General features: G+C 39.7%; 1 pseudogene; it reads right to left on the reverse strand.

Annotated features, from left to right (window-relative positions):
* Nucleotides 1-2373: 2373 nt before the first annotated feature.
* Nucleotides 2374-4604, reverse strand: LOC142164721 (G-type lectin S-receptor-like serine/threonine-protein kinase At4g27290; annotated as a pseudogene).
* Between the last annotated feature and the right edge of the window lie 10916 nt (nt 4605-15520).

Genomic DNA, 15520 nt, shown 5'->3' on the forward strand with positions numbered 1-15520 from the left:
ACTTGTCCACATCTTAGTTACTATTTGGCAAAATACTCCTTATACGGCCAAACAAGTTATTGGAAGTTCCTTATGCACTTGAATTTAACCACATGATTCACTACAAGCGATTAAGAAATTGACATTTCACACCAGTGTTGTCTTTCTTTTAACTTTTTTAAGTTTAACAAAAAAATTCATGTATCATATTTGGTGGTTTAATAATAGTCAACAAAAGCCAAAAGAGAGAATTCACATATTTGTTTCTTTATAAAAAAAAAAAAATCAAAATTACGTACCAAAGGAAAGATAAACGATTGTGTGGTTCAGCAAGTCCAACAATCTTTAAACGATCTTCCTAATAAAACTTAGGATCAAGGTTTAATATATTAAAACTAATAATTCTGGAATTAATTATTACTTATGATTATTTGGCTCATCACATTAAAAAAGAGATATGTAGTGTATAAATAACATATGATTGGTTTTAAATTTAAGTTTCCAATTGTAACCTTGACCTTCTTTGAGAAAGCTGGAAAGAATTTTGGCAGAAGGGAGCTTTTTTTAATCTTACTTGTTTTATCCAAGGACAACAAATTCTTGAACTGTTATCCCACATTGGATATAGTATAAAATTATATCAAGATTCTAGTATAGATACGAGTTATATGGGTATTACTTATGCAGGAATAAAAAATGCAACCATATAAAGAATAAAATAATACTGAATTTTGTATTGGGACTATTATGTGAGACAAGCCAGATGAAGGACTTAATTATTCAGAGTTCACTTCTTAGAGTTGAATATCCATAAAAAAGAGGTCATAATAGATTGATTTTTCCAATTAGAGTTATATATAGGCTAATACCACCCTAGTTCTTATGTTTAGTCAGTGTTTTCCAGTTAATCAAGTGGCATTTTGTCTTACTATTAGCCTTCCCCCAGGCAAATTCTTTGTATTCTTTATACTATAGTATATGTTTAAGGGTTGCCTCAGGAAGATTAAAAAAACTTGCTTAACATGATTTGGAATTGAAGGTCTATTTTGAACGACAGGAAACCGTAGATGCTTGTTTCATAGTTAAAACATCGTTTCAAGTAGTTTTGATGAGCAGAACTTCCGTTATGACTAGCATTCTTCCTTTCAATTCTGTGCTCTAGAAACTAAATCTAAAGCGTATTGCTAAAACAAAGGTCAATGTAAAGAAAACAAGGTTCCATACTGGAAAAGAGGAACAGTCAAACTAGGCTTCATATATATATATATTGAACTTAAAGTCTTTTTCTTTAAACAGACTAATTATGAAAAGAAAAAAAGTAATAAAGAGTTTCTATATAGACTTCTGTACTGATGGAGTTAAAGATTTGTTGGCCTACCAACAATAAACAATGATCATTTGAGAAACAAAAAGACAAGTTTGTCATGCTGCATATACTGTATAATCTACTACTTATCTCTTGTTATTTGTTGAGAAATATCATTGTGAATAGGGTGTACATAGGTCGGGTTGATTCAGATTTTACAATTACCAAAACAAACCAATTGTGTCGGGTTATTAAATCTAAAGACCAAACCAAATCAATAAAACTCGGGGTTTTCACTCTCGGGTTTTCTCCGATTTTCGGGTTATTCGGGTTTTTTCGGTAAAATCTTCGTTGAACAAAACATATAACTTGTGCTCAAAATATTTCTTTAATCCTAGTAAGATGCAACTATATAAAGTATTTTCCAAGAAAATAATACAAAATATGAGATATGTCATGGCATTATCCTAAAATATTCAACAATAAAGACAATAAAATTATGTAATATAAATATTGCTAATTAAAAAGTCATAATAAAAATAAACATAATCTAAAAGTACTGAGTCATGCTAAATGACTAAATGCTAAAGAAAAATAAAAATAGGTTATGCATTTTTATCTAAATTATTGCAAAACAAAAAATAGATATTCAATACATTCTCGTTTGTAGTATTGAATTGAATGTCTTTTGTTAGCATTAGTATTGATTTGATTTTGGTTTGGGCTTTTGTTAGCATTATTTAATTTACTAATATTAATGGCTATAAAACTTATTGGAACATTCAAAAGTTCTAAGTCCAACCTTGAAATAATACCTTAAAAGATAAAATTATGAAATTTTTTAAGAAATATTTATAAATTACATCACAATAAGTATATTTATATATTAAATATATCTAAAATTTCTATATATGTAATGTCGGGTTGGTTTGGTTTCGGTTTGACTTTCTTTAGTTAAAACCAAACCAAACCAATTATGGTCGATATTTTTTTCCAACACCAAACCATAGTCGGGTTTTTTTTTCTCGGTTTGACTCAGATTATCGGGTTGGTGCGGTTTGTCGGTTTCCTTTGTACACCCCTAATTGTGAAGCTTTGATAATCAATCTCATAATAATAGAATAATTGCACAACTGTTCAGCACCGGATTTGGTTTCCAAATGTTGTATTTTTACAGGCTAAACAAGCTAGTAAATGCAAGTCCGATAATGAATATCTAACTAATTGAACATCAGAGACTAGTTTTCTAAAATCAAGAAGAAATTTTTGTGTCCTAAAAAGTACAGTAGTTAGTATGCCCCTCAATCTATCTCGGTTCAAGAATTGTTAGTGTCAAAACATTGTCAGTGAGGCATCTTTCTCATTTGATTCATCTGTACTCCTCTCTATGAAGAAACCAGGCTCTTTTGGTTGAGGTAATCCGACTTCTTCATTGCTCAACATGATAACAACTGATGCCATTGTTGGTCTGTCTGCCATTAACTTTTGAGCACATAATAGCCCCACATGAATGCATCTTAACACTTGAAATTCCACGAACGATTCTTTGAGACATGTATCCATTAGTTCCAACGCCTTGCCTTCATATACCATAATAACCAAGCCTGAGGAAAAAACCAGTACGATTTGCATGAAATACAAGTTCAGCTAGAAAAAGGGGAAGAAAATCTTGGATTGATATCTTGTTACATGTCCGATAAGATTGTGATGGTGGCCCGATTGATGAAATGTCCTGTTCTTTCTTCCGCTCACTAATTCTAATAGAAGAACACCGAGACTAAACACATCTGATTTCATTGAAAATTTCCCATCAACAGCATACTCTGGAGACATATAGCCGCTGCATAAATTCTACAATGTCATATTATGATGTGATAAACATGAAGAATGACGTGTCAAACTTTTCAAACTTACTATGTCCCTATAACTCGCTTTGTTTTTGTTTCAATTTGGTCTCCACCAAAAATTCTAGCCAAGCCGAAGTCAGAAATTTTGGGTTTCAATTCACTGTCCAGTAAAATGTTGCTGGTCTTTAGATCTCTATGTATAATCCTTAATCTGGAATCCTGATGAAGATAAAGAAGACCCCTCGATATTCCCATAGCAATTTGAAAACGATTTTCCCAGGGAAGTCGTCTTTTCCTGCTGTCATCTGCATAATGTCATGGTAATTCAGTTTTCTGCTCTTAAAATGATGAGACGTTTGTGTTAACAGAACAATAATGTTACTCGAAGGCTCCTACATCGGATATTTAGGCTCAAATCCTCTCAAACAAGCACACGGAGGGGAGTCCTTGGTGTTACACCTCCCAAATTGGCCACACAAGGCATAGCTATCGCAGGTATCAATCTGTGCTGTCGAGTAAAGCAACCAGCTTTGGGTGCGGTCAATCCACACAAGCTCTTGAATTAGACCTGTCGGAATCATGACCACCCTGGTGGGAAGAGAAGCATTTATAAGGTCGTATCTGTAGTAAATCTCCTTTCATTCCTCACAAACTCAAATAAAAAATAAGGATTTGGTTTCATATTTGGTCGTCCAGTCAATAGACGTCCATTCCATGGTCCAGTGGAATACTTTATAACAGGACCTTCCCACAAAATAATTTGAGGATAACCATTTGTATCGAGGCGAGCTACATATTCACCTGGTGAAGGATCATCACTGCTCTTCCATGATGTAAGACTCCTATACAGGCCAGTGACTAAGTGACGGCCTATCTTCATGCCCGGTAATAACGTACTGCCTGGATAATCAAAACTCTACCAGACAAGATCAGTTCCGTCCTTTAGGGCAAGATTTCCAGTGTCCAAAAGCTGAGCCACTGGATTCCTAAAGGATGTCGATGAATTCGTTGACCAGATTATGCCTTGGGTACTATTGAGCAGTAGGATCCCTTTGTCACTGACTGCTACCACGCCAGATGTGTCATTCAGTGGGTTCGCTCTATTGGCAACCCATACCACTTCCTTTGATGATATCTTCTTGTACCATATTCCAACGAACCGATTCATGGAATTTCCAGGGCTGACAAACCCAAGCTCAAAGTAGCCATCAGCTGAAACTATGGTATGGCCATCATCGATTGGGCTATCCTTAGATATAATGTCTAAAGCAGTGGAAATGATGAAGAGCAATGACAGTATATTGCAAGAAAGGAAATAGAAACCTGCAAAGCGTTTCATGGAAATTGTTTGGTCCCTTGGTTTCAAACAGGTGATCTTTGAGCCTTAACGAGTATTTGTATTGGTCTCGTGCATTAGTACTGTTTGGTGGTTGTATATAACTCTTTCATCTTACACGTTTTTTCTTCTCTTATGAATGGTCAACTCTCAAGAAATTAAGGGTTGTTTGACTCTTTCATCTTATAGGATTTGCTCTTCTCTTACTAATGGTCAAACACTCAAGAAATTAAGGGAAGCTTGTGCATTGAATTCTGAACATGTTATCTCTAAATATTGTAGTACAATAAGAATCCCGTCCATTTTATTTGTCATGTTTCTCTTTTACATATCTCTTAAGAAACTATTCATAAGAAGCATTTTTGACTAGTATACCCTTATTTACTCCACATTTAGGTTTTTAAAGCCATGAAATCAATGTTTTTTATTTTCGAGAATAATTAATAGGAAGGACAAAAGGGAGAAAACGTAATTAATTACATCTTAATTTTCTAACCCGACAAGTATCTTGGATCAATTATTATTAACAATCACGACAACTAAAATGGAAAACAGAGAAAAATAAGCAAATCCTTAGAATTTTCTACCCCTTGGAAGAGAAAATTATCTTTGAAAAAAGAGAAATCTAACTTCTACTTGACTTCTTGGAATTTGTGAGAGAAAGATCGTGAATCATCATTAATGTTTACACACAGAGATACAACTTCAGGTAAGTCAATTTAACGTACGTCTTGTTACAGATTGGTATATACTCTGGTTAAGTCTTAATTATTTTGTTATCCCTTTTGCCTTCAAAAGAAAAGTGTTATCCCTTTTTGCCGTTTAAATAGCACGGACTAGCTAGTTTTCGGACTGATCATTCAAAAATAACCAACGCTTGTAAAGTTATTGAAAAATAACCACTATTTTGTTGCAATACGAAAAGTTCTTGCATAATATACTGGAAATCGGTGCACCTGTGTATGAACTTCCAACATATTATGCTGGAACTCCAACACGGAAAATTCCAGTATAATATACCAGAGATTGAAGCATCGGTGCTCCAATCTCCAGTATATTATGATGGACAGGTATATTATACTGGAGTTCCAATATAAGTATACTGAAACTCTAGTATACTAGAGTTCCAATATATTATACTGAAATTCCAGTACATTATACTGGAGTATTTTTACGGATTTTGAACAGTGTTTTCGTTCAAATTTAACTTTACATGAAAAGTGGCTAAATTTCGATTACTTTTGAAACTATGACTATTTTTGAATGACCACTTGTAAATCTAACTATTTTTGAATTTCTCCCCTTTTTGCCTACTGCTCCATCCGGTCACCTTTTACCTTTGGCCCATTAAGAAAAAATTAACTGCTAGAGAAAAATATTTTTTGTGACTAAACTATTCTTAATTAAAATTTGCATCAATAGTTATAATAGCACTTATCGTAACTTTATTATACTCCAACTTACGGTGAGGCTTACCGAAGGAACATATAAACCTTTAAACTTCTCTTCTCAAGTCACTTCTTGTAACGACCCGGGCGGTCATTTTGAGAGTTGTAGCCATGTTCCCCTATTTTCTACTCCTTTTGTACTCTACAATTTTATATGATTTACCGGGTTAGATGGTTCGGGTCCGGAGAGATTTCAGAGTGAATTGAGACACTTAGTCTCTTAATTAAAAGCTTAAGTTGAAAAAGTTGACCGGATATTGACTTATGTGTAAACGACATTGGATTTGAACTTTGATGGTTCCATTAGCTCCGGTTAGGCGACTTTGGACTTAGGAGTGTGTTCAGATTGTAATTTGGAGGTCCGTAGTAGAATTAGGCTTGAAAAAGTGAAAGTTGGAATTTTGGAAGTTTGACCAGGAGTGAACTTTTTGATATCGGGATCGGATTGGATTTTCGAAAGTTGGAGTAAGTTTGTGGTGTCATTTATGATTTGTGTGCAAATTTTGAGGTCAATCGGACGTGATTTGATAGGTTTCAGTGTAGTTTGTAGAATTTGAAAATTTCAAAGTTTATTAGGCTTGAATTCGTGTGTAATTCATGTTTTGATGTTGTTTAAGGTAATTTGAGGGTTCGACTAAGTTCGTATCAGGATTTAAGACTTGTTGGTATGTTTGGTTGAGGTCCCAAGGGTCTCGGGTTGATTTCGGATGGTTAACGGACTTGATTTTGAGTTGGTGAAATAGCTGAAGTCTTGCTGCTACTGGTGTAACCGCACCTGCAGAGTGGGCAGAGCAGGTGCGAGCCGCAGAAGCGGCAAGAGAGCCGTAGAAGTGGGCAAGGAGGAGATGTCAGTGGTCGCAGGTTCCTTCCGCACCTGCGAGGCCGCAGATACAACGAAAAGGGCGCAGGAGCAAAGTTTAGAGAATTGGGAGCGTAGGTTGCTTCCACAGAAGCGGATCATGGGCTGCAGAAGCACCTCCGCAGGTGCGATACCTGGAGCGCATGTGCAAGCCAGGTGACTTAAGTGGTTTTTGCAGAAGCGGAGGATTTACCGTAGGTGCGGAAATATGGCCACAGGTGCGAAAGACCTGGGCAGAGTGTTTAAAAACGAGTGTTCGCGATTTTGGCTTCATTTCAACATTTTGAACTTGGTCTTAGGCGATTTTGAAGAGGATTTTCGAGGGGATTCTTGAGGTAAGTCTCTTGCACTCGTTTTTGATCAATAATCTTGTAACCCATTGATTTTCTCACCTAGCTTGTGTGTTTTTAAGGTACAAATTGGGGGTTTGAGGCTTGGAATATGGAGAATGAATTTTCGGGATTTGAATGACCAATTGGTGTCGAATTTTGATAAATTTGGTATGGTTAGACTCATGAGTGAATGGGCTTTCGGGTTTCGTGACTTTGGTCGGATTTCGACACGTGGGCCCGGGGACCGGGTTTGAGCCAATTTTAGATTTAGGTTATAATTTCGTATTTTTCTTGTGGAATTGATTCCTTTAGCCTATATTGATGGTATTGTACTACTTGTGGCTAGATTCAGGACATTTGGAGGCCGATTCGTGAGGCAAAGGCATATTGGAGTAGAGTGTTGCTTGGATGAGGTATGTAACAGTTTTAAATCTGGTCCTGAGGGTATGAAACCCTAGATTATGCATTATGTGATAGGTTTGGAGGTGACGCACATGCTATGTGACGGGCATGTGGGCGTGCACCGTAGAAACTGTGACTTTGTCCATTCCGTGGAACTCTAAAATTGAATAACTTGTTGTTAGCTACATGCTCTCCCTATGTTATAGAAATTTTACGGTAAACAATGTTAGATATCGTGCTTAGACTATAAGACGACACTTTTGGGACCCGTAGAGGTCGTGTACTTGTTGAATTATCTTCTATTTGTTGTCTTGTACTGAGTCACGATTTTTTACTTGTGTATCATGTCTCAATCTCTTATTGTTTCTTGTTGATGCATGTTATTATCTCTGTTGGGATGATTTGTATGATTTCTGAGAGTCGAGAGACTGGAGAGGTTGGTGACTCAGTTAGGCCCTGAGTGTCGAGCTGTGAGCTATATGAGTATATATGGATCGGGTTGCACGCCGCAACGAGCCTAAGGGCTGCATGTATATGGATCGGGTTGCACATCGCAACGAGCCTTATGGCTATTTATATATTATGGATTGGGTTGCACGCCGCAGCGATATAAAGCTTTGTCTGAAGGAGCCCCTCCAGAGTCTGTACACCCCAGTGAGCGCAAATACTTATTGAGTGTGAGTGTTGAGGGCTGAGAGCCGAGTGATTGAGCTATTGAGAAAGGTTGATTGATTGTTGCGCTGAGAGGCTATACTTGCTTTCATTTGTTATTGCACTTAGCTTCTATATGTCTGAAGTTTCTGGAAGATACTGTATTTGATTTTACTTGAACTTGGTAATGTATAAACTGATTTGACTTAAATTGCCGAATTTGAAAGCATGTCTACTTTCTTGTTGAGATTACTGAAAATGATCTATAACTGTGTAGCTCGTCACTATTTTTCAGTTCCGTATTTATTCTTGTTACTTACTGAGTTGGTTGTACTCACGCTACACCCTGCACTTCGTGTGCAGATCTAGGTGCTTCCGAACACGGTGGGCATTGATTTGAGAAAGGTCGATCTTCGAATAATTACGAGGTAGGTGCTCGGCATCCGAAGTCCTTGATTCTCCCTCCCTATCTTTCTTTATTTGTACTTGGATAGAGACTCTCATAGAAACTTTTTTCTAGACTGGTTGTATAGATGCTCATGAGCTCAGTGACACCCTGATTTAGGAGTTATGTTTCTGCACTTGTTTTTGGGTTGTTACCTCATTTTTATGAATACTCTGGTTATTCAAAATACTCGAGTACCATGATAGGTTAGGATTTGGGTCGTGACAAGTTAGTATCAGAGTCTAGGATACATAGGTTTCACGAGTCATAAGCAGGTTTAGTAGAGTCTTGTGTATCGGTACAGAGATAATTGTACTTATCCTTGAGAGGCTGTCGAACCCTTAGGAAACTTCACATTCTTGAATTCTTATCGTGCGAATCTATTGATTCTAGTAACTAAACTTCTGTTATACTAATCTCTCAAAGATAGTGAGGATATGTACTACTAGTAGGATAGACAACCACTAGTACCACCAGTGCGAGAGGCTGAGGTCGCAGTAGAGGCTGCGGTAGGGGCAAAAGTACAGCTCGTACATCAGCTAGGGCAACACCTGCAGATCCACAAGTTGCCTAGTTCAAGAGCAGGTCCTAGTTGTGGACGATCTTGTGGGGCCAGATTAGGCACCACCCATGCCCATTGTGATTCTAGGCCTTCAGGAGGCCTAAGCTCAGATTCTGACCGTGTGCACCAGTCTTGCTCAGGCGGTCTCTGCTCCGGCCATATCATCCACTTCTCAGGTTGGGGGAGGTACTCAGACTCCCACCGCCCGCACACCAGAGTAGGTGATGCAGGGACTCCATACACTGGGGGCACTACAAGCCCAGCAGGTTGCATCTGCTCAAGCCCATGTGGTTTCTGTTATGTCTGATGATGAGTAGAAGATATTGGAGAGGTTCGGGAGACTCTAGGCTCCATATTTCAGTGGTACAAAGGTGGAGGATGCCCATGGTTTCTTGGAAAAGTGTCAGAGGATTCTCTGTACAACAGGTATTTTGGAGACTAGTGGGGTCTCATTCACTATATTTCAGTTCTCTGGGGCTGCCTTCAGTTGGTGGGAGACTTATGAGAGGCGTAGGCCGGTTGGTGCAGCACCACTTATATGGCAGGAGTTCTCCGTTCTCTTCTTGGAGAAGTTTGTGCCACAGTCTCATAGAGAGAAGTTGAGCAAACAATTAGAGCAATTACGTCAGGATGATATGTTTGTGACGCAGTACGAGATGAGGTTTTCTGAGTTGGCCCATCATGGGGTTTGGTTGGTTCCCACTAATAGGGAGAGGATTAAAAGGTTCATTGATGGCCTCACATTCGAGTTGCGGTTGCTTATGACTAGAGGGAGGGTATTTGGTGCTACTTTCGATGAGGTTGTTGACATTGCTCGTTAGATAGAGATGGTCCGCAGTCAGGAGCGGGTTGAGAGAGAGGCCAAGAGTAATCGTGGATCAGGTGGTTTGAGTGGTGTTCCTTCTAGAGGTCAGTTCCACCACAGCAGGTGTCGTCCCTATAGACATGCTTAGACGACTCATTTGATTCACCGTGGTGCATCATCTGGCCATGGTTCACACAGTTCTCATTAGGGCCAGTCATCTCCCAGTGTCCTACTAGCTCAGAGTTTGTAGCCTACTCCATCGGTTCAGGGCTCATCTGTGCCAGGACCTTCTACCAGTTATCTAGGTGCTCGGGGCTCCCTTCAGTCTCCACCACCAGCACCGAGAAGTTGCTACGAGTGTGGAGAGTTTGTCATATCAGGAGGCAATGTCCCCGCCTATTAGGAGGTCCAGCTCAATAGAGGAGCCAGCCTATGACTTCAGCACCAGTTACTTCTCCACCCGCCCAACCAGCTCGAGGTGGAGCTCAGTCAGGTAGGGGTCGCCCTAGAGAGGGAGGCCAATCAGGTGGCATCCAACATGTTTCTGTGCACTCCCTGCCAGAGCAGATATTATTGCTTCAGACACAGTGATCACAGGTATTGTTTCAATATGTCACCGAGATGCTTTTATATTATTTGACCCTGATTCCACCTATTCATATGTATCATTGTATTTGCTCATTATCTGGATATGCCCCATAAGTCTTTAGCTTCATCTGTTCATGCATCTACACCGGTAGGAGATACTATTGGTATGGATCATGTATATCAGTCGTGCGTAGTGACTATTGGGGGATTGGAGACTAGAGTTGATCTCTTGTCGCTTAGTATGGTTAATTTCGACGTGATCTTGGGTATGGATTGGCTGTCTCCATGTCATGCTATTTTGGATTGTCATGCTAAGACTGTGACATTAGCGATGTTGGGGTTGCCCCGAATTGAGTGGCGAGGTTCTCTAGACTATGTTCCAAGTAGAGTGATTTCAAAATTTAAAGGCCTAGCGGATGGTTGGGAATGGTTGTCTATCTTATTTGGCCTTTTGTGAGTGATGTTATTGCATAGGCCCCTACTATTGATTTTGTTATGGTGGTACAAGATTTTTCGAAAATGTTTCCTACAGACCTGCCGGGCATGCCGCCTGACAAGGATATTGACTTGGTACGGGGAACTCAGCCCATTTCTACTCCTCCGTAACGTATGACACTGGCTGAGTTGAAGGAGTAGCTTCAGGAACTCCTCGATAAGGGGTTTATTAGGCCTAGTGTGTCACCTTGGGGTGCACCTGTTCTTTTTGTGAAGAAGAATGATGGTACTATGAGAATGTGCATTGATTATAGGCATTTAAACAAGGCCACAATCAAGAACAAGTATCCTTTGCTGCGTATTGATGATCTATTTGACCAGCTCTAGGGAGCGAGGGTGTTTTCTAAGATTGATTTGAGGTCTGGGTATCACCAGTTGAAGATTCGGCCTAAATAATCTAAAGACAGCTTTCAGGACCCGTTATGGTCATTATGAGTTCACCGTGATGTCTTTTGGGCTGACCAACACCCAACAACATTCATGCATCTGATGAATAGTGTGTTTCAGCCTTATCTCGACTCGTTTGTTATTGTGTTCATTGATGATATCCTGGTGTACTCTCGTAGACAGGAGGAGCACTCCTAGCATTTGAGAATTGTGTTGCAGCGGTTGAGAGAGGAGAAACTTTATGCCAAGTTTTCCAAGTATGAGTTTTTGCTAAGTTTAGTGGCGTTCTTGAGGCATGTGGTGTCCTGAGAGGGTATTCAGGTGGATCCAAAGAAGGTAGAGGCAGTTCAGACTTAGCCTAGATCGTCCTAAGCTTCAAAGATTTAGAGCTTTCTTGGTTTGGCGGGTTATTGTCGTCGCTTCGTGTAGGGTTTCTCGTCTATTGCATCACCCTTGACCAAATTGACCCAAAATGGTGCTCCTTTCAAGTGGTCGGACGAGTGTGAAGAGAGCTTTTAGAAGCTCAAGACTGCCTTGACCACAGCTCCAGTTCTAGTTCTACCATCATCTTCTAGTTCTTATACAGTGTATTGTGATTATTCTCGGACCGGTATTGGGTGTGTTTTAATGCAGAAGGGTAGAATGATTGCTTATGCATTGCGCCAGTTGAAGCCTCATGAGAAGAACTACCCAGTTCATGATTTGGAGTTGGCTGCCATTGTTTATGCGTTGAAGATTTGGAGGTACTATCTCTATGGTGTGTGTTGTGAGGTATTTAATGATCATCATAGCCTCCAGTACTTGTTCAAATAAATTTGAGGCAGCGGAGATGGTTGGAGCTGCTATAGGACTATAATATTACTATTCTGTATCATCTGGGAAAGGCCAATGTGGTGGTTGATGCCTTGAGTTGGAAGGCAGTGAGTATGGGTAGTCTTGCATTCATTCCTGTTAGTGAGAGACCTCTTGCAGTTGATGTTCAGGCCTTGGCCAACAAGTTCATGAGATTAGATGTTTTGGAGCCCTGTCGGGTTCTAGCCTATATGGTATCTCAGTATTCCTTATTTGATCGCATCAGAGAGCACTAGTATGATGATCCACATTTACTTATCCTCAAGGACAAGGTTCAGCACGGAGATGCCAGAGATGTGACTATTGGAGATGATAGGGTGTTGAGGATACAGGGCCGGATATGTGTGCCCAATGTGGATGGGCTATGGGAGCTGATTCTTAAGGAGGCCCACAACTCGCGGTATTTATCCATCCGGGTGTCGCAAAAATGTATCAGGACCTGAGGCAGCACTATTTGTTGAGGAGGATGACGAAGGATATAGTTGGGTTTGTAGCACGGTTTCTTAACCGTCGCAGGTAAAATATGAGTATTAGAGACTAGGTGGCTTGCTTCAGAGGATAGAGATTCTAGAGTGGAAATGGGAGCGGATCACCATAGATTTTGTTGTTGGGCTCCCATGAACTTCGAGGAAGTTCAATGCTATTTGGGTGATTATGGATCGGCTGACCAAGTCAGCGCACTTTATTCTAGTTGGTACTACTTATTCTTTAGAGAGGGTTGCTGAGATTTACATTAGAGAGATTGGTCGCCTTCACGGTGTGCTAGTTTCCATCATTTTAGACAGAAACACGCAGTTTATATTGCAGTTTTGGAGAGCCATACAAGGAGAGTTGGGCACTCAAGTTGAGTTGAGTACAATATTTCACCTTCATACGAACGGACATTCCGAGCGCACTATTCAGATATTGGAGGACATGATATGCGCTTGCGTCAATGATTACGGGGGTTCATGAGACTAGTTTTTGTCGCTGGTGGAGTTTTCTTATAACAACATCTATCAGTCGAGCATTTAGATGGATCCGTATGAGGCTTTGTATGGGAGAAAATGTAGGTCTCGGGTGGGATGGTTTGAGCCGGGTAAGGCTAGGCTATTGGGTACTGACTTGGTTCAGGATGCTTTGAACAAGGTTAAATTGATTTAGGAGCGGCTTCGCACGAAGCAGTCTAGACGGAAGAGCTATACCGTCAAGAAGGTTCGTGATGTGTCTTACATGATTAGGGAGAAGGTTCTGCTGAAGGTTTCACCCATGACGGGTGTTATGAGGGTCGGGAAGAAGGGCAAGTTGAGCCCTCGGTTCATTGGGTCTTTTGAGGTACTTCAAAGGATTGGGGAGGGGGCTTACAAGCTTGCCTTGCCACCTAGTTTGTCAAATGTGCATATAACATTTCATATTTCTATGCTCCGGATGTACATTGGCGATTCCTCTCATGTTTTGGATTTCAGCACGGTTCAGTTGTATGGTGATTTGACTTATGATGTGGAGCCAGTTACCATTTTAGATCGGCAAGTTCGAAAGTTGAGGTCAAAGAATATAGCTTCAGTGAAGGTGTAGTGGAGAGGTCAGCCCGTGGAGGAGGATACTTGGGAGATCGAGCGGGAGATGCGGAGCAGATATCCACACCTATTTGAGACTCCGGGTATGTTTCTAGATTCGTTCGAGGACAAACGTTTGTTTAAGAGGGGGAGAATGTAACGACCCAGCCAGTCATTTCAAGAGTTGTAGCCCTGTTCTCCTATTTTTTGCTCCTTTTGTACTATACATCTGCTATATGACTTACTGGGTTAGTTTGTTTGGGTCCGGAGAGATTTCAAAGTGAATTGAGACACTTAGTCTCTTAATTGAAAGCTTAAGTTGAAAAAATTAACTGGATGTTGACTTATGTGTAAACGACCTCAGATTTGAATTTTGATGGTTCTATTAGCCCCGTTAGGTGATTTCGAACTTAAGAGCGTGTCCAGATTGTTATTTGGAGGTCCGTAGTAGAATTAGGCTTGAAATGGCGAATGTTTGAACGAGAATAGAATTTTTATATCGGGGTTGGATTGGATTTATGGAAGTTGGAGTAGGTTCGTGGTGTCATTTATGACTTGTGTGCAAAATTTGAGGTCAATACAACGTGATTTGATAGGATTCGGTGTCGTTTGTAGAATTTGGAAATTTCAAAGTTCATTAGGCTTGAATCCATGCGTAATTTGTGTTTTGATGTTGTTTGAGGTGATTTGAGGGTTCAACTAAGTTTGTATCAGGATTTAGGGTTTGTTGGTATGTTTGTTTGAGGCCCGGGGGGCCTCAGGTGTAATTATGATAGATAAAGGATGACGGCACAAGATTAAAATAGCACGAGATTAGAATACCCCCCAATAAGGTGAATCACATTGAGATACTATGAAATACAATTATGGAAATCACTTCAAATATTCCTCAATGCAACGTAAGCCCTAATGGCAACGTATTACATAAGATGTTTCAAGTTATCGGTGGTATATTGTAGATCAATATTAAGTCAAATCAATAATGGATGAGCAAAAGTTACAAAGTATGACATATGATTAGGCCATCATTCTTAAGGCGAACGGTAATGAAGGAACATTAAAGGACTGAGATTTATACCTAAAGGATAAGCAACTAAAGTAACCGGGAGTTTGGTAGCATACCTCAGTAACGATAAATGGAAGTAAGAATTATGGTATAGTATGACCTACGTAGATGCAGTAAAGTCATGCGAATGGATAACCAGGTCTATGAAATAAGATATAGCCATATTCGCAAGTTCTACAAAGTACCGAGCGAAGAACTTCAGTACACCTATAGATGCCCAGAGAGGCATCTTATTAAGCCTTGTATATATTTACAAAGTAAGGCCTAGAGATTGGCTAAAAGCTAAAGTAAATAGGAGAGAAGAGAAGCATAGGCATAAGGTCAGTATCATAGAGGCTGTATGATACAAGGTAGAAACAGTTACGAGATTGGAAGGAATTCGATCACAAGTCATGGCGTCGGAAATAGGCCTAAATGGAAAGTAGAGTATTAAGGTATTCACAAGAGCTATAAGTTATGAAAATGATAAGAGCATCAGTCAACATTCGAGGATGAATGTTCCAAAGGGGGGAATGATGTTAGCCCTGCAATATTACGATGATGTTACGCCTTGTAGTATTACATTACGATGATGTTACGCTTCGAAGTATTAAATTACGACGATGTTGCACCCTGTAGTATTGTA

The sequence above is a fragment of the Nicotiana tabacum genome, chromosome 10, assembly GCF_000715075.1.
Source record: "Nicotiana tabacum cultivar K326 chromosome 10, ASM71507v2, whole genome shotgun sequence".
Lineage (NCBI taxonomy): Eukaryota > Viridiplantae > Streptophyta > Magnoliopsida > Solanales > Solanaceae > Nicotiana > Nicotiana tabacum.